This window comes from Budorcas taxicolor, chromosome 25 (genome assembly GCF_023091745.1).
Source record: "Budorcas taxicolor isolate Tak-1 chromosome 25, Takin1.1, whole genome shotgun sequence".
Taxonomy (NCBI): Eukaryota; Metazoa; Chordata; class Mammalia; order Artiodactyla; family Bovidae; genus Budorcas; species Budorcas taxicolor.
Genome location: NC_068934.1, coordinates 24677590 through 24697995, shown reverse-complemented (window position 1 = coordinate 24697995; position 20406 = coordinate 24677590).

The following is a 20406-nucleotide window of genomic DNA, read 5'->3' as shown; positions in this document are numbered from 1 at the left end:
TGACTAGATTCCACCCAAGTTTAAGTGGAGGTGACACATGGGGCTCCTAGGTCCCTTCTCTTCATTCTCTTTTTTATTTGCTTTCTGGAATGTGGAATAAATGGCTGGAGTACCAGTAGCCATGTTGAACCGTGAGGACAAAAGCGATGTTCTAGGAATGATGAAACAGAAATCTGAGAAGAGTCCGGCTCCCCGTGGACTTCATAAAGCCACTAAATTAAACCTCACTCAACTCCAGAATGTGCATTTTTTAACCTGACAGAGTCTTAACTCTTGTATAAGTTATCATCTGGGAGTTTTTCCTGTTACAGGAAGGCAGACAGAATCCTTATTGATACAGGTAGTAAAATGAACTAGGAAGACTGGAAGGAGACCCAGGGAACCTCTGGGAGATGTGGCAGAATTTGACAGTACTTGGCTGCTGAGGAGAACTTTCGAGGCCTGTGACTCTGGAAAGCAGTCTAAAAGCATGGGAAATGAGCGTTTTTGTTTCATGTAGATGAGGAGGCCCAGTCTCAAGAACTCACGTGAAGGGTTGTTGCCTAAAGTAACTAGAGCAGGCTATCCCTGTTCAAAAACACCTGTCCCATTATGCCATCCCATGGCCTGAATTTCCTCCAGGAGACGGTCATGGCTTTGGGTCACCAGACATGCTCAAGGATGCACCATCCTCCCTAACTCAGCGTAAGTACAAAAGGACGCCTTCCTCCTCCTTTTCCTGCAGAGAGATGGCAGCAGTGTTGAGCACAGGGCTCTTCTACCAGGAATAAAGGATCACTTTCAGGCCTGGCAAACAAGGCTGGGTGCACTTTGTGGGCAGCCCAGGGCCACAGGACCATCGAAGGATCCTTCATGGAGGGAAGTTTGAGAGAGTATCAAGGGGGTCTTTCCCCACCCTTTTGGTTTCCATGTGAGGGATTTTCCTTTGATACTCCTGGACCTTTCCTGTACTCCCTGCTTGCTCCACTTTTCATAGATGAGGCAGACAGCCATCGGTCTTCATTTTTCACTGAGTCCTCTTTCACTTTCTCCACCCCGATCGGTGGGAGCAGATGGCTACGCCAGGATCCAGGCTGGAGGCAGGGAAGATGGCCAGTCCATTTTGGCTTTCATGGGAGGCTATGCTCTCCCAACACTGTCATGTTGATAAAGATGATGCTTGGCTTCTTGCTAACTCATTTATTTCTCAGTTGGTCAGAACTCATGAAGGAAATAGGGCTGCTATGTACTGGTTTCCCACAAGACCTCAACAAGGAGACCAAATCCATAGGCTTTATCCTAGGAAAAGTGGTGTAGCTTAGCAGTTGTTGTTCACTTTCTCAGCTGTGTCTGATTCTTTTGTGACCTCATGGACTGTAGCCCTCTAGACTTCTTTGTCCCTGGGATTTCCCAGGTAAGAAGTGGAGTGGGTTGCCATTTCCTTCTTCAGGGGATCTTCTCAACCCAGGGATCAAACCTATTTCTCCTCCTTGGCAGGCAGATTCTTTACCACTGAGCCAGCAGGGAAACCCAGCTTAACAGTTAAATATACAGATTCTGCAGTCCAGCTGCCTGGGTTTGAAACTTGACTCAGGCACTCATTTGACAAATTGCTCAGTTACCATATCTGTAAACTAAGTGTAATAATCCCACATACGTCACTGGGTTGCTTTGAGGAATTCATCCATAGAAAGCACTTAGTGCAGGAACCCATACTTCATTATACTTGAAAAATGAGCCATTATCATTCTGGTTAGGAATGACCAACATGTGCTTATGTAACACTTAACCTGGATATGTGAACACCTTGGTTCTTATAATCAGAAACTCAAAACTCATCTAAGATCATTGGTGTTATGGATTAGGAGGGTTTCATCCAAAAAATTATGGAACAATTTTGTCTATGATGTCTACGTATAGATTTTTCTGTCTTCCTTCAGATTGACACCTCACTTTGTCCTATAAAGTGTTTGAAGCTGCAAGACAGAAGGACAATAGTTAACTTCACAAGACACGGGTCTCTCTTATCTGGATGTCATTGAAACTGACTGTAGTGACTAGAGTAGAGAATGCATATTTTGTGTGTGTGTGTAGAATTCTTATATTCATATAGAAACAGAGGCCCATGCATGGATGTATTCATTTATCCCCTCTTTGCAATTGCATGTGCATTTCAGGAAATGAAAATACCCACCCAGGTCCAGGCGTGCCTAGTTCAAGAGGGTCTGGCGCTTGCTGGGTTGGTGAAGGACACTTGGGAGTTTTCGTACTTCTCTGGACTCTGCCAGTTGATTGGCACTTGGGTTAGTTTCCTAGGACTGTTAACAAAGTGCTGTAAACTGGAACGCTTAAAAACAACAGATATTTAGTCTCTCATAGTTCTGGAGGTTAGAATCTGAAGCCAGGTGTTGGCAGGGCCAGGCTCTCTCTGGAGCCTCCAGGGGAGGATCCGCCTCTGCTGCTTCTGGCTTGTGGCCCCAGGCGTTCTTCGACTTAGAGCACTTCAATGTCTGCCTGCCACATGCTTTCATTTGTTAAAAGTCTCTGTCTTCTTGTGGCATTTTCCTCCTCTTACAAGGACACCAGTCGCAATGAACGAGGACCCACCAATGACCTCATCTTCACCTGATGACATCAGCAAAGACTCAGTTTCCAAAAAAGGTCACATTCATAAGCACTGGGAGTTAGGATTTAGCATGTGTTTTTTCATGGGGGTGGGGCGGTGGGGCACGGGGGTGGGGGACACAAACCAATCCATAACTATCCTCCATTCTCTTCACTTTTACAAGGAAATGTGTTATGCATCCCTAAATTTGAAGGTAGTTGGAAGGCTGTTTGGACACAGGAGAGTGCCCTGGGGTGAGGGACTGGAGGGCACTAAATGAGATGGAGAGTTTCTCAGCCTTGGATGCTAAGGAGTCTTCCTCTTTCTTCCTCAGTGAAATTCACTGCCCTGCATAGAGTCAGCCGTGGAGCAGCTCTAGGGGCCAGAGGGACAAGGCAGTCTGTTGCCTTGGTGATGGCCAATGAGAAGTGTCCGTCCTCCATGCTGCTTCCGGAACAACATCCACTGATTCATCCAACAAACGTTTATTGAGCTCCTAAAATATGCCAAGTCTGTCCTAGGTGGAGAGACACAGTGGTGAACAAGAAAGACAAAAATCCTACTCTTGTGGCATTCTCTGTGGGGGGAGACAGAACAAATGTCAACAAATCAATTGATATTTCAGATAGTACTAAGCACTATAAAAAACTTAAGCAGGGTTAGGAGACAGAGAGCCGTGGGCATGACGTGAGAAGCTTCTGTAGGCGGGGTCTCCCCAAGGAGTTGACATTTGAACAGAGGCTGAAGTCATGTGAAAAGTGAACCACACTAAGATTTATGGAAGCAATGTTCCAGGCAGAGAGGGCAGCAAGTGCAGAGACCATGAGGAAGGAGGGTGTGAACTTGGAATGTTTAAGAAATAGCAAGATTCTGGGGTGAGCAAGGAGGTGAGGGGGAGAGAGCTGGGAAGCTGGGCAGAGGCCTTGTGAGATGTTTGGACTTCTTCAAAATATGATAGAAAAGAGCAAGGGGACTTTTGAGTAAGGGAATGTGGTCTGATTCATGTCTTAAAAAGCCAACCGTGCCTGCTAAGGGATGGCTGAATTATAAGGGGCCAGAGTGGAGGTAGAGAGAATGATCGGATGTCGAGGGCAAGAGCCAAGGAATGGGGAAGCCATGGATTGGAAGGAGGCAGGAGGAGTGAGGGGTGGTGAGATGCAGTTGATTTGGGATTTTTCTTTATGTCTAAGGGAAAGCAGGGGTTTCCCAGGTGGCCCTAGAGGTAAAGAACCCACCTGCAAATGCAGGAGGTGTAAGAGAAGAGGGATAAATCTTTGGATCGGGAAGATCCCCTGGAGGAAAGCATGACAGCCCACTCCAGTATTCTTGCCTGGAGAATCCCACGGACAGAGGAGCCTGGCGGGCTACAGTCCATGGGGTTGCGAAGAGACACAAATGAAGCGACTTAGCATGAATGCAAGAGAAGGGAAGTCAGGGATGACCCTGGGTTATTTGGTTGGAACACCTGATGAAGGTTGGTACCATCTCCTTAGAAGACAGCAGGCAGGGAGTTTGAGAGGTGTGTGTGTGTGTGTGTGTGTGTGTGTGTATTAGTTGCTCGGTCATGTCTAATTCTTTGTGACCCCATGGACTGTAGCCTGCCAGGCTCCTCCATCCATGAAATTCTCCAGGCAAGAATACTGGAGTGGGTTGCCATCGCCTTCTCCAGGGGATCTTCCCAACTCAGGTATCAAACCCCAGTCTCCTGCATTGCAGGGGGATTCTTTACCATCTGAGTCACCAGGGAACACAGTTTGGGAGTGAGGGGGAATTAAAAGCCCTCACTTGGAACACGTTGCAATTTTTTAATGATCATTAAAGAAGTTTAAAAAAAATAGCTTTTAAAAAACATTTATTTGTTTGGCTTTGTTGGGTCTTAGTTGTGGTGCTCGGGTTTAGCTGCCTTGCAGCATGTGGGCTTAGTTCCCCGACCAGGGATGGAACCTGTGTCCCCTGCATTGGAAGGCAGATTCTCAATCACTGAGCCACTAGGGAAGTCCGTAAAAACAGCTTTATTGAGATACAATTCACATACTATACACTTCACCCAAAGTGTACAAGTCAATGGCTTTTAATATATTGTGAATATTTGTGAGAGTTTTTCAGCATCATCACAATCAATTTTAGGGCATTTTCATTACCCTGCAAATAAGTCCTGCATTCCTTAGCTGGCACCTGCTAATCTTTCCTTCCCCTTCCCCCTGCCTTAAGCAACTGCTGATCTACTTTTGTCTCTATAGATTTAGACATTTTACATAAAAGGAATAATATGACATGTGGTTCTTTGGGACTGACCCTTTTCACTTAGCATAGTATTTTCAAGATCTATCCCTGTTGCAGCATGTATTAGTACTTCATTTCTCTTTATTGCTGAATAATATTCCATTATATAAATGTACTGCCTTTTACTTGTCCATTCATCAGCTGATGGGCATTTGGGCTGTTTCTACTTTTTGGCTATTATGAGTGATGCTGCTATGAACATTTGTGTACAGCTTAGTGTGTGGCCATATGTTTGCAGTTCTTGTGTCTGTACCCAGGGGTAGAATTGCTGAATCATATGGTAACTTTATGTTTAACTGTTTGAAGAACCGTTTCACATTCTCACCAACCAGTATATGAAGGTTCTAATTTCTCTGCTTCCTTGTCAACATTTACTATCTGGCTTTTTGGTTTTAGCCATCCTTGTGGGTGTGAAGTGATATCTCATTGTGGTTTTGATCTGCATTTCCCAGATGGCTAATGATGCTGAGCATCTTTTCATGAGTTTACTGGCTGCTTGTTTTTCTTCTTTGGAGAAATGTCTATTCAGATCTTTTGCACATGTTAAAATTGGGTCATTTGTCTTTACTGTTGACTATAATAATTTTTAGTAAGTGCAAGTAGTTTAAATCAGGTATCTTATGCAAATGTGCTCAGTCACGTCTGACTGTTTGCCACTCCATGGACTGTAACCTGCCAGGCTCCCTTGTCCACGGGATTTCCCAGGCAAGAATACTGGAGTGGGTTGCCATTTCCTACTCCAGGGGATCTTCCTGACCCAGGGATTGAACCCATGTCTCGTATCTCCTGCATTGCCTGGTGGGTTCTTTACCGCTGTGCCACCTGGGAAGCCCAAATAAGACATAGGACTTGCAGATTTGTTTCCTGTTCTGTAGGCTCTCTTTTCACTTCCTGTGATGTCCTTTGAAACACAAATGTTTTCAGTTTTGATGATGTGGCCATATTCATTTGAGACACATGATGAGGAGTTGAGTATGTATGCCCGGAGTCTGAAGGAGAGGTGCGGACTGGAAATGCACCAGGTGAGAATCATCCATGTATCAGCTCAGTTCAGTCGCTCAGTCGTGTCGACTCTTTGCGACCCCATGAATCGCAGCACGCCAGGCCTCCCTGTCCATCACCAACTCCCGGAGTATAGATGGTAGTTAAGGCTATGAGGCTGGATGGGAACACATAGTAGTAACTGTGGCTTGAAGATGAGAAGTCTGGGGTCCATGAGGCTCCCCAGTATTTAGATGTCAGGAAGAAGAGGCAGAGGGATAATCAGAGGAAGCCTCTTGTTCTTAGACAGATCATAGAGGGAGGCCATTCAGAAGGGGAGGGCTGGCTTGGGGTATGGTATTAGGTAAACTAAGCTTCATCACTGCTTCCACTGAGCACGGGTCCCATTGCAATATCCCAACACACAGCCACGTGGTCCCTTCATCGCCACCATAGAAATTTGCTAGGCGTGCTCTATAAAGGTTACTTTAGGCTACACACTCCAAATCCCCACTCCAGAAGTGCATTTATAGGAGGAGATTGAGGTACTCAGTTATCTAGAAAGATTTATGACCTTATTAAGATTAACACTAGTTCTGCTAATGGATGTGATGCTGCAAAGCTTTGACAGAACATATGCCTTGCTTTATTTTTTAATGGAACACACTGAAAGCTCCATCCCACAGGACCAACTAATTACACAGAGACTTTCAGAAAGAGAGAGAGCTCTAAAGGTCTGACTCAGACCACCTTTTCCCTTGGTTGGGGTCACTGTGACTTCTAGGATTTCTGGGATCAGTAAGACACCTTTGAAACAACAGCTCAAAGCCACAGAGACTGCTCCTACTGAGGTGTATTTAAAATCTGCAGAGAGAGAGGGCTTGGGTCTCACAACACAATGTGGTTTTGGGGAATCCTCATTCACAAGGCCCAGCTCAACTTGAGAAGTCCTATTTTCTGCAAGAGGTGTGATTTTAAAGTTAGCTTAAATGTAACATGTTCTGTGTGCATGCTAAATAGTGTCTGACTCTTTGTAACCCTATGGATTGTAACCTTCCAAGTCTCCTCTGTCCTTGGGAATTCTCCAGGCAAGAATACTGGAGTGGGTAGCCATTTACTTCTCCACGGGATCTTCCCAACCCACGGATAAAACCTGTGTCTCTTACATCTCCTGCATTGGCAGGCAGCTTCTTTACCACTAGCGTGTGATTTTAATTTTAGCTTTAAATGTAATATGCTCCAGGTGGAAGGAGAAAGTCTTGCCTCTGTAGTGAAATCAGACAGTCAATGCAGACAGATCCCCTCTGGGCTCGAGCTGAATCCCAGAAGAGATGGAGAATCTGTTCATGTTCAGCTTTGACATCAGTTTACCTCTTAATCTTTCAGCTCAACTTCGGGCATGGCAATACACTTTTTTGTTTGCTTCCCTTCTTCTGCCTCAGGTGTTAGATGCTGGAATTTATCTGCTTGTTCATTTCCTTTTTTATCTGCTAAGGAACCACAGTGTAAAGGGCCAAGTGGGACAGTGGCTTGCATACAGGAATATCCAGAAAAATAGGGCAGAGTGTGTAGATAAAAACCTTCTCTCTTAATAAACTGTGTTGCTACTTTGGTGACCTTCAGTGGGGGCTCCTGGGGTCACGGTGATGAAGGGGTTAGGAACAGAAGAAGTAAGAAGGGGATTAATGAAGAGGATTTTTCTTGAACGTTGTAAATGTTTCCTGGAAAATGAGGGAGAGCTTCGTTCAGAGATGTTTCCCTTCTTTGGGATCCCTATCATATCAGAGGGCCGGGCTGGACTCAGAGAGAGGGGACCAGTGTGAGCAATCCAAGGAGTTTTATATCATGTGGGGCTCGTTTGGTGTAAATCAAAGGCTCTGTCATGTCTGATTTCACGACTCTGCAACCTAGTTATAAATAACGTTCCTGAAAGGAAGTGCCGTAAACCTGGGAGATATTTCTAGGGAAGGCTGGGTTCTGGAAGGGGGTCACATAGAAGCAGGAGGATTGGTCTTTTTGCCCATACTCCTGAAACAAAGTCCAGCCATTCTCTCCAGGAATGGTGTTGGAGAGGGTTCCAGAATAACTGCGGGAGAGGTCAAACCGTGACTGTGAAAGGAGAGTAGTAGGGTTTTTGACAAAACCACTCAAGGAAAAAAAAATGGTAAGGAATTTCCCCTAAGTGGCAGCATCTGCCCTGCAGAACCGGAAGGCTTGCAAATAAAACTCCCCAATTCCCCACCGTGCTTCGCTCGGGCTCAGGGACACTTTTTCTGCACCCCCTCCCCCGGTCTTAGCGTCCTCTCCCTGAACCCCCAAAGCGGGTCTCCACTCAGAGGGACCCAGCGGAGAGAGGAGACTGGAGGTACAGGTGGTGAGACGGAACTCAGGCACCATCTCCCTCCTCCCCCCTCCCCAACCAGTCACCTAAGCAAATCCGGAGTAACTGTCCTCCAGGGAGGAGCTGAGCGCGCTACTTGAGTCCGTCTGGGTCGGGGTTCCCCCGGTGGCGGGGACGCGGGGCGGGGGGGAATCCACCCGCAAGGGCTCGGGGTTCTTCGTTTCGACCAAGATGAACTGTGGCAACTTCGGCAGCCCCCACCGCGGCGCCGAGGCAGAGACAGCAGCAGCGGCTCCGCCGGCTCGTCTGGGCTGCAGAGCGTGAAGCTCAGGGAGGGGGTGCCCTGCGCCTCCAGCTCCTCCCCTTTGGCCCCCGGGTCCCGGGACTCCAGCTCCGGTGCTCCGAGTGGTAGCGGCTGCTGCGCCGATCGCCCGGGTCCTCGCCGCGGAGGAGGAGCCGTTGCCAGCGCCAGGCGCAACCTGCCGGAGTGGCCAAGCCCCGCGTTCCCACCCCAGCGCCGAGGCGAGCGCCGCCGCAGCGGGGGCCGGGGTCCGGGCCGGGTGCCGCCGCCCGCGGTGGGGGCGGGCTGGGGGCGGGGCGGCCGGGGCCGCCTTCCCGGGCGCGATCCCTGAGCGCGGCGCCCGGCGCAGCAGAACCACCTCCCTCGCCGCCCGACAGCAAGTTTGGCGGCTCCGAGCCCGGCGCGTCTCGGCATCCAGGCGCATTTGTTTCTTCCTGGCTTCCACGCGCCCGCTTTGGCCGGGACCCTTGGGAGCGATGCCGAGGGATGTGATTTTAGTTGTGTGCTTGTGTGTGTGCACCGCCAGGACAGGTAAGCACGGCTGGGGCTGTCGGAGGGATGCGGGGAAACGGGCGAGCCCAGCCGCTGTGCCCAGCGCCCACCTCGGCGTGGGGAGGACCTGGAGCAGAGCTCCGCGCCGGTCCGGGGAAGGGCGTGGATGGGTCCCTCGAATCTCTCTGCCCTGCTCCAGGTGAAAGGCTAAGTGGGACTTACAGGCCGGTGGAAGATGCCCCCGAGGAGCAGCCCCCTACCCGGAGGACGCGGCCTGGCGGGCACAGGGGTGAGGGGCGCGGCCATTCAGGCGCACCCTCCAGCTGCTAGCGACCGGCTTCCGGGTAGAAACCCACATAGCAGGGCGGGCCCGGGAAGCCCACCCCCGTGAACTTGACAGGTGCGGGGGAGACCGCGGTCCCTGCGCCCTGCTGGCCGGGGCAGGGGCGGCGGCAGGGAGGCGCACCCGCAGAGGGAGCGCTTCCGGCCGGCGGGCGGGCGCTGCTGGGGCGCGGGCGGGCGCGGCGCGGGGTGAGAGCTGCGGACGAGGCTGGGATTCCGAGACCCCTTTTCTCGTCCCCTCCTGCCTCTCCCCGGGGGAACTCCTGAAGTAGTTTTCCTTGCCACTCCCTTTCTCCCCCAGAAGGCAAGACAAATTCGAGGGAATTGGAGCTGTGGGGGCAATCCCAGGGAGATGCTCTTAAGCTCCAAACCAGTTTTCGCAGACTGTCGCTGCGTCTTGGTGTCGTGGAGGGGAGGTCAGGAAAACGGGCGTAATTTTCTGAAGTCCCCACTTCGTTCTGCCTCCAGGGAAGCAGCTGTGAGGACGTTAAGAGCACCTCCTCTCTCAGCCCTCAGCCTGCATGTCCCCTGGGGGTTTGGAGACCCACTCTCAGCCGCCTTCTCTGGGGAGCTAGTAGTAGACTGGGGAAGGTGGCGGTGGATTGGACCAGGGAATTGGCAAAAATAGGACTCTCCACTGCGGGTGGGAGCGTCGCGAGTTCTTATTCCTACGCTAGGCACCCTCCTAACGTGCGGCAGACTTCGCACCCTAGAGTTGGTAGGTAGTCATCCCCGCTGCTTTTTTCCTCTGTTATCACTCTCATCTCTCCTCTCTAGAGGCATAGCCTCCTGCCCACGCTAGGGAGCAAGTTTATAGGTAGAGGGCTGGGAATGGGTGCCCGGCCTGGGTGGGCTCAAAAGTTCCCTCCGCTTGCTCCCCAGGCGTCCCTCTTGGGCTGTTAGCAGCCCGCCTGAGGATTCAAGAGTTGGGCGTCCAGCAGCTTCCTGCTGGCCCTCTCCATCTTCCCCAGGACCGAGCAGGCGGCAGCTTTTCCTTTGCTTAATGAAAGCGCGGCGGGTGTGGACTTCTCCAGCGATAAAAAGAATCCCCATCCGTTTTCAGTCTCCACCCGAGAGCTCCCCAGCCTGCCAAGATGCCATGACTGCCCAACCTAGAATAAGCGCTTCTTGAGTTCCGGCCTATCTGGGTGGGTTAGTCTTTTAAAACCAAGAGCATACGAGAAAAAGCTTGCCCCCGGAAAGATCAGAGCCGTGGGGACAGTGCAGAGTGTGGGCGACCAGCCCTGCTAGTGGAAAATCTGGTGCTGGTGAGCATCTTACAGGGGAACCAAAGAGAGAGAAACTAGGTGGGGTTGGGGTGGGGTGAGATACCCGTCACTTAATTTTCTCAAGTGCGCATCGCTACGGAGTATGCCTGCGTCCTTTGTTCTCATTACTCCTTTGAAAAGTCGGCCAAAAGTACCTTCCTCAGAAGTGGATTGTGGGTCCAGGGCGCGTTGCTTGTGGAGTTTCTTTAAGAACAAAATCTTTTCCCCTTCCCCACATTGAGCCCCTTTAAATCTTGTAAAAATTTGGTTGTAGGGAAGTTTCATTTCTGTATTCATTCATTCATTCAACTGAAGAGTTGAGTGCCTTGCTGGGTGCTAGGATTGCTTATGCAAAGAGGAACCGACTTGGTCTTTGACTTCCAGGAACTTACAGCTTAGCTGAGAATCTAGATAGATACTGAAAAGTGTTTTCATTGTACAGCTTGATGGGGTAGAGGGAAGAGAGATGGGATTATAGAAGTCTGTATTAAGGATATAGAGGAGAAATTGTAGAAATGAATTCTGGGGAGGGGTGGTAGATAGTCAGGGAAGGCTTTAATCAGAAGGTAACATTTGAAAGTTGTGTCTTGAAGGATTTTTAGGAGTTTTCCAGGTGGACAGAGTGAGGAAAGCATTCTAGACAAAGGGCACAGCTTGTCCAAAGGCAAGGAAGAATGGAAGGATCTGCCAATCGGTTGTGCAGTTTCTTAGGGAGCTTGGGTTTTCTGTGCACTTGGTACTCGTTCAAAGAGTACCAAGAGGCTACACATTTCTACTACAAAAATTATCAGAAGAATCAGAGAGACATGGGGGAATTATATCTCAATTCTTTTACTTACAATTTCTTGCAACTTGGGGGATATGATCAGCAGTTTTCTCTTTGATTTTACCTGGGAGCCATCATCCCTGCATCACACATCCATCCTCTGAGGTAGCTAAGGCCGGCTCTTAATTAGTTTATCAGGATCCAAAAAGCCAGTTGGAAAGTTTATTTGTCAAGTGGGACAATTGTTGTCTGGGCTGTTAACAGCCCAAGATGAAATAAACACGTGGTTCACTGAGTGAACTGCTCAGATATCACTGCTTTTAATGGAAATGAATAGATGCTATCAGGCACATTTTAATTAAAGCAGCACTGCAGTGCAGTAGCAGTTACATATGAAAAGATCTAATGATAGGTGTCACAGGAAGCTACTTACATTACCTCATTGTTCAGAGAACTTGTTTTAAAGAGTAAAGAGGAGTTAAGATGGGTGTTGTTTTGGTTATTTTTGGGTGAAAAATTCTGAGATTTCCAGGTGCATCACTAATAATGGAAGTTTAGCAGGCTACGATGCTTTCCAGGTGTCTTGGTGGTAGAGACTCTGCCTCTGGAGGAGGTAATAGCAAGCTATTCCAGTATTCTTGCCTGGAGAATCTCATGGACAGAGGAGTCTGGTGGGCTACAGTCCATAGGGCCACAAAGAGCTGGACATAACTGAGTGACTGAGCAAGCACGCACACACACAGAAGGCCATGGTAACAGCAGTAATAACACATCTTGTCCCTGAGTTTTCTCCAGTGGCCTGAAAGTGCGAATAATACAAAACTCAGTAATTACTGCCCCATGTAGTCACCAGGGCAATGGGTAGAGGGAGCTCCTGGGTTGAGTGAATGCTTTGTGCTGCCACCTGCTGGGAAGGAGAGCTTTTTAAAGTACCTCCCAGGCTGTTATTAACTGAGTTGAATAACAGAGCTATGAACAGAAGCTCCTGGCCTCCAGTAATCAAGTGAAATATTGGCTGACTTGGAACAGGCACAGAGGATGCTTCTGGGATATTAAGAAACTTTGTAAGAGTCCAGAGGCCCAAATCCGATCAAATGATTGTGAAATCCTGCTGGTAAATGAGATCTTGGAGCATCTCTCCAGTGAGGTTTGTCCTGCATGGAGCTGGAAAACAGCTGCCTTCATGGACGGTGAGCTGGATTAGGTTTGACGTGAGCCAGATCCAGGAGGATTTGCTTGGGAGCTTAGGTCCGGGACCCTGGAGGTGGATTGAGTGGGTTTTGGACCTGAACACTCCCTGGTTTGGGCTGAAGAGTGGCCAGCAGTAGCAGCAGGTGTCTTGGGAGATTAGGGTGGAGATTCTGAATCTCAGAGTCAGACCTCAAGTGCCTCTGCAAGATTGACATGCTGCCTTCCAGGTTTTAAAAAAAATATTTTTTTCCCCCTGAGGCTCTTTTTATCCTACTTAACTCCAATACCCAGCTTCAGCCATTTATAGAGCAGTTATGACCAAAGTAAAAAACTTATAATAGAATTTCCCTGGAAAGGGCAGGAGCTCCATGCTTGGACAAAAAGCAGAAACATTAAAATTAAAAAAAAATATCTTTATGGAGCCAACACTCTCATACTATATAAGGTTCAGGTGAAGCCATGCAAATGCTGCCTTATTAATAGATTTTCTGATTCCTTAGGCAATGGGCAAAGCAGCTTCACTCCTTCTGCTATTGGCATGAGGTTTTTTCATCTCGAAGGGAACCACTTAGAGAAAAGAATATTGTATCTGGAAGGCTAATTGATTTTTCTTGTTCTGTTTTGTGGGATGTTTTTATAATAAGAGCAATATAGTCATCTTGAAACCAGGGAAGCCCCTTCATTTGTGGGCTCTAGGGGAAGAGGGCAGTATGTTGGGTTGGCCAAAAAGTTTGTTCTGGTTTTTCCAAAAGATGACGCAGAAAAACCTGAACATACTTTTTGACCAACCCTACGGAGAAAAGGAAAGATATAAGCATCTGAATGCAGAGTTCCAGAGAATAGCAAGAAGAGATAAGAAAGCCTCTTCAGCGATCAATGCAAAGAAATGGAGGAAAACAACAGAATGGGAAAGACTAGAGATCTCTTCAAGAAAATTAGAGATACCAAGGGAACATTTCATGCAAAGATGGGCTTGATAAAGGACAGAAATGGCATGGACCTAACAGAAGCAGAAGATATTAAGAGGTGGCAAGAATACACAGAACAACTGTACAAAAAAGATCTTCACGACCCAGATAATCACGATGGTGTGATCACTCATCTAGAGCCAGACATCCTAGAATGTGAAGTCAAGTAGGCCTTAGAAAGCATCACTATGAACAAAGCTAGTGGAGGTGATAGAATTCCAGTTGAGCTATTTCAAATCCTGAAAGATGATGCTATGAAAGTGCTGCACTCAATATGCCAGCAAATTTGGAAAACTCAGCAGTGACCACAGGACTGGAAAAGGTCAGTTTTCGTTCCAATCCCAAAGAAAGGCTATGCCAAAGAATGCTCAAACTACCGCACAATTGTACTCATCTCACATGCTCGTAAAGTAATGCTCAAAATTCTCCAAGCCAGGCTTCAGCAATACATGAACCGGGAACTTCCTGATGTTCAAGCTGGTTTTAGAAAAGGCGGAGGAACCAGAGATCAAATTGCCAACATCTGCTGGATCATGGGAAAAGCAAGAGAGTTCCAGAAAAAATCTATTTCTGCTTTATTGACTATGCCAAAGCCTTTGACTGTGTGGATCACAATAAACTATGGAAAATTCTTAAAGAGATGGGAATACCAGACCACCTGACCTGCCTCTTCAGAAACCTGTATGCAGGTCAGGAAACAACAGTTAGAACTGGACATGGAACAACAGACTGGTTCCAAATAGGAAAGGGAGTATGTCAAGGCTGTATATTGTCACCCTGCTTCTTTAACTTCTATGCAGAGTACATCATGAGAAGTGCTGGACTGGAAGAAACACAAGCTGGAATCAAGATTGCCAGGAGAAATATCAATAACCTCAGATATGCAGATGACACCACCCTTATGGCAGAAAGTGAAGAGGAACTGAAAAGCCTCTTGATGAAAGTGAAAGAGGAGAGTGAAAAAGTTGGCTTAAAGCTCAACATTCAGAAAACGAAGATCATGGCATCTGGTCCCATCACTTCATGGGAAATAGATGGAGAAACAGTGGAAACAGTGTCAGACTTTATTTTTTTGGGCTCCAAAATCACTGCAGATGGTGACTGCAGCCATGAAATTAAAAGACACTTACTCCATGGAAGAAAAGTTATGACCAACCTAGATAGCATATTCAAAAGCAGAGACATGACTTTGCTAACTAAGGTCCATCTAGTCAAGGCTATGGTTTTTCCTGTGGTCATGTATGAATGTGAGAGTTGGACTGTGAAGAAGGCTGAGTGCCAGAGAATTGATGCTTTTGAACTGTGGTGTTGGAGAAGACTCTTGAGAGTCCCTTGAATTGCAAGGAGATCCAACCAGTCCATTGTGAAGGAGATCAGCCCTGGGATTTCTTTGGAAGGAATGCTGAAGCTCCAGTACTTTGGCCACCTCATGTGAAGAGTTGACTCATTGGAAAAGACTCTGATGCTGGGAGGGATTGGGGGAAGGAGGAGAAGGGGACGACAGAGGATGAGATGGCTGGATGGCATCACTGGCTTGATGGACATGAGTCTGAGTGAACTCCGGGAGTTGGTGATGGACAGGGAGGCCTGGTGTGCTGCGATTCACGGGGTCGCAAAGAGTCGGACACGACTGAGCGACTGAACTGAACTGAACTGATAGATTCAGTATTCCTCTGAGCATGTGGAAGGATTGGGAAAATGGGAGCCATCTGTACTTTTTGTATAAGTCCAGCGAAGTTGTGGACCAGGGAAATGGAATGGTGTGGAGGGCTGGTCCTATGAAAGACAGACACAGCAGGCCCCAGCTGGGCACCAAATATGTGGTAGGAGTGTTCATACAGTTATCACTGAAACCTCATGAGGCTGGAAGGCTGGTATTGAAAGTGAAGTGAAAGTCACTCAGTCGTGTTTGAGTCTTTGTGACCCATGACCCATACAGTCCATGGAATTCTCCAGGCCAGAATACTGGAGTGACTAGCTGTTCCCTTCTCCAGGAGATCTTCCCAACCCAGGGATCAAACCCAGGTCTCCTACGTTGCAGGCAGATTCTTTACCAGCTGAGCCACCAGGAAAGCCCGGGAGGCTGGTATAATCATCCCCATTTTTTGGCTGAGACTAATGAAGCTCTGAGAATTGAAGCAATTTTTTTCCCCTCAAGGCCACAGAGTTATTAGGGGGAGGAGACCAGGACTGAAAGTGGTCCTTAGTTGAGTGTTCCAGATTGAGGGTGCTGTGTTCTCACATGGAGATGGGGATCCAAGGGCATCATTGGGGTGTTCTGCCAGTTCTACAGAACCCAGGTGCCTTTTAGGCTCGTCCAGTTGCAGGGCTCCAAGTCTGGCCTGCACTGGTCATTTATTTTCACAATAATATTGCCTAATAAGCCACCAGAAACTCAAAATAGCATTTATTTGGGTTCATGCATCTGTTGCTTGGTTTGATGATTGGCTCACCTCCAGGTTTGGCTGGGCATCATCCCAAACCCAAGTAAGGTGTCTGTCCCATGTGTCTGAATCTCGCTGGACTAGTGGCCCCATTGGACCATGTTCTTCTCATCGCGATGCAGAGGTACAAGGGAACAGGCTCCACCACATAGGCTTATTCAAGTCTTTGCTTGTATCATGTTGCTAATATTGTTACTGAGTCCAAGCTCACTGCTCACTGCATGACAGGCCAATAAATCAGGAGATGAGGTGTTGAGGCAAGCAATAATGACTTTCCTTGGAAAGCTGGCAGACAAAGAAATGGCCGACTAATGTCTCAAAATAACCATCTTATCAGGGTGTGGATGCCAGTTTCTTTTATAGAGCATGTCTTAGTCGTTGTGCAGGTTGGAAAAGAATTTCCAGACATGAGACAGAATGAGAGGAGAATAAAGTCTATTAGAGTGGGAGATGCCATTAGAATAGAGGGCCAGCTCAAGGGACAGCCGACTGCTTTTGTGGGCTAGTAGCCAATTTTTATAGCCTCAAAACAGAAAATTCCTACCGGAATGATGGCATTAGGTGATTCGTTAGGATGCTATAGGGTGGGTAATAGGGTGGTTACTTTACCTAATATGGGGTCAGGGAACTGGCTGGTTTAGATCCAGAGGCTCATGGCAATAGTTGGTATGGGGCATGATCAGTTCCAGAGATTTTTATCCTGTGACCTTGGTACAGGGTTCCATGGAATAGAGGAGGTGAGGAAGTAAAGTAAAAAGGTCATTAATCTTGCAAATATCTCCTGGAATGACCAGCCTTGGGAAGGGGATGTGTCAATTTCCTTTTTCTTGCAGCCATTCACACTTGCAAACAGTGGGTAGACAGGGTCATGATGTTTCCCTGAACAAAAGCACTCTGGTTTAGCATTCAGTTAGAGGGACAGGTTCCCTGAGGCAAGCCATTATGTATAGACAGTATTCTTTTATTGAAAAAAAGCAACAGGAAGCAAAGGTTAAAGTAAAAGAAACAGATCCAACATATAGTCAGATTTTATTCTTTCTTGTAACTATGTCCTAATGAATCAAACAAGTTACTTCACCAGGCTCAAAGTCAAGGGATGGGGAAGTTTATTCCCACTCTATGCTAAGGATCTGCATGCTGCTGCTGCTGCTGCTAAGTCGCTTCAGTCGTGTCTAACTCTGTGCGGCCCCGTAGATGACAGCCCACCAGGCTCTGCCGTCCCTGGGATTCTCCAGGCAAGAACACTGGAGTGGGCTGCCATTTCCTTCTCCAGTGCATGAAAGTGAAAAGTGAAAGTGAAGTCGCTCAGTCATGTCCAACTCTTTGCGACCCCATGGACTGCAGCCTACCAGGCTCCTCCGTCCATGGGATTCTCCAGGCAAGAGTACTGAAGTGGGGTGCCATAGCCTTCTCTGAAGGATCTGCATAGCCATATAGCAAAAAGTGTGGATATGGGAGGGGTAAAGATTTGAAGCCAATAATTCAGTCAACCATATCCCTTTAAAAACATTTCCTTGGCTTGATTTGGGATTCCCTGATAGCTCAGTTGGTAAAGAATCCACCTGCAATGCAGGAGACCCTGGTTTGATTCCTGGACCAGGAAGATCCCACTGGAGAAGGGAAGAGAAAGGCTACCTGCTCCAGCATTCTTGGGCTTCCCTGGTAACTCAGCTGGTAGAGAATCCGCCTGCAATGCGGAAGACCTGGGTTTGATCTCTGGGTTGGGAAGATCCCCTGTAGAAGGGAAAGGCTACCTACTCCAGGATTCTGGCTTGGAGAATTCCCTGGACTGTACAGTCCATGGGGTTGCAAAGAGTTGGACACGACTGAGCAAGTTTCACTTTCTTTGGTTGAATTCCATCCAGTCCTCTCATGGTATTCCCCAGATATGCATATTGTCTGAGATCACTGTACCCAAAGCAGTGATCATGCATCCACTTTTTGGTTAATTCTGTGGGTCCTAAATTCAGGGTGTGACATCTACAAGGCCTTGTGCAAGGCACTGAGACTACAGAAGTGCTTCCTTTGTCTTGGGTCCAGGTAAGGGCACATTCCCCAAACTGCCTTCCAACTTCCTGTCCAGAGCTCGACCAGCATGGAGGTCCTCTGAGATCACTCTTAATCTCTGCCGTATAGGTATAGAGCACTATAGGTTAAACTGAAATATTAATTGCTTTTCTTCCTTTCCAAGATGATCATTGAATTGCTGATATCTGTTTGCTTGGAGAAAAGCATCACCAGTCTCAGTGAGAGGCATCCAGTGCTGTGACATTGGCTGGTAGATGCCCATTGGCTTGGTGCTTCTTTGCACAGAGTAGGTAGTTGGCCGGTCATCAGTCTTTGTGAATTGAGTCTGTGTCAGACAGGTAGGATGGACTGATGTAAATCAGAGCACATCCCACTCTTCCCCCCTTAACACATACCTGAAAGCCCTCTAATGATTGTTGTTTAGTTGCCAAGTCGTGTCTGACTCTTTGTGATCCCATGGACTGTAGCCCACCAGGCTCATCTGTCCATGGGATTTCCCAGGCAAGAATACTAGAGTGAGTTGCTATTTCCATCTCCAGGGGATCTTCCTGACCCAGGGATCAATCCTGAACCTCCTGCATTGGATTCTTTACCACTGAACCACCAGGGAAGCCTCATCTCTAATGATGCCCCGTTGCAATTAGAATACTCTCTCTCTCCTTGTTGCAGTTCACAAGGCAGTTCCTACTCAGGGGCCCTTCTTTCTACCGCTGTCCCCCTGGCCCACTCTGCTTTGACCACAGCAGCCTTTTGTGTATTTCCTGAACATGCCAAGTTTGTTTCTGGTTTGCATTTGCTGTTCTCTCAATAAATAGAAAGCTTCCCCCCACCCCAGATCTTCCCTCCTGGAATGATCGCCAGCCCCTATAGTCATTAAGGTTTCTGCTCAGAGGAACCTTCCTCTACCATCCTTTTTAAAGCCTCCATGCAAGCTGCTTTTTATTTCATAACTCTTATTTTCTCATAGCTTTTAGTTTCTTTGCGGCATTTCTTGCCATCTCGGGCTTCCCTGGTGACTCAGACGGTTAAAAATCCGACTGCAATGTGGGAGACCTGGGTTCAGTTCTTAGGTTGGGAAGATCCCTTGGAGGAGGGCATGGCAACCTACTTCAGTATTCTTGCCTGGAGAATCCCCTTGGACAGAGGAGCCTGGCGGGCTACGGTCCATGGGGTCACAAAGAGTCAGACACAACCAAACACACACAAGCACATTGCCATCTCAAATTATCTTATTTATCTATTTGCTTACTTGCCCTCTCTTCACCTGGTGCCTTAGGAATGTGCTCAGTGAGGCCAGCTCCAGTGCCTTGCAGTGCAGTTTGTTTGTTACAAGGAAAGCACTCAGTCACATTTGTTGAAAAACACATGGGTGAATGAACGGCTGAATAAATGACTTGTCTTTGGGTAAACTGGTCTCGCATTTGGCTGTATTTGGAAGAGGGAAAACTTACACCTTCAGTTTAGAGGACAAGGGGAAGCCTGACAAAAACTGAGAAGGTGGCTCTATGCACTGTGCTTCTCATTTAACCCTTTGTCCACATTGGAGATGACAGGCTTTGGCTCCCAAGACCCTTCCCTGAGCCACCTTCTGTCGATGGAAGCCTAGATTGCTGCAGCAGTCTTTGTCTCCAAATGGGAAAAGAGTGAGGAGCGTGTAGATTTCCTTCTGCAGGTCTATGGGGAAAGGGGTGAGGGTGGGAGGACAGATGAGGTTGTCACAGGGCGTGATGTCCTGAATGAAATGCACTCGGTCTCTCTGGGACAAGCTCTCCAAATCTTGCTTTAGTGACTACGTTACCACCAGACAATCGTTGACAACTGTTGCTGATTAAAACGTCTCCAACTGTGCAATCAGAATTGTACTATTGAGATGCTAAGTGTAGACAGACACAGCCTTTAGGAATGGCTTAAACAGAATCCCTTGGAGTGATTGCTAGCCTTATTAATATATATAAGTGGAAGCCACTTCGCAGTCGTGAGCGAATCATTCTACAGAGCACCATGTAGATGGGAGACAGATTTGAGGAATCTGCCTTTATCAGACCAGATGATGGAGGCTCAGGGCCCTGTTTCTCTGTGCCCTGTAATTCTCCAACAAGAGTTGTCAGGGAGTCTAACTTGTCAGTGACCCCTTGAAATGTACACCCGTCGTTCTGGGGATTCCCTTTCCTGGCCGGGCCCCCTGCCACTCCTGACCAGCGGGGACAGCATCCCTCCCATTTCCTTCCTCTTTATCACACACGTGGGTGCCTGATTAACAGTGCTCTGCAGAGGTGTTTCCTGGTGACGATGGTGTCAGATGTCATTACTGCATCAGTCTGAACAGGAAGATCAGGGCCACAGTCCTGTACCCATCGTCCCTAAATTGAGAAAAGCTCAGAAACCCGAAATATAGCTCGCTTGGCAGCAAAACCTAC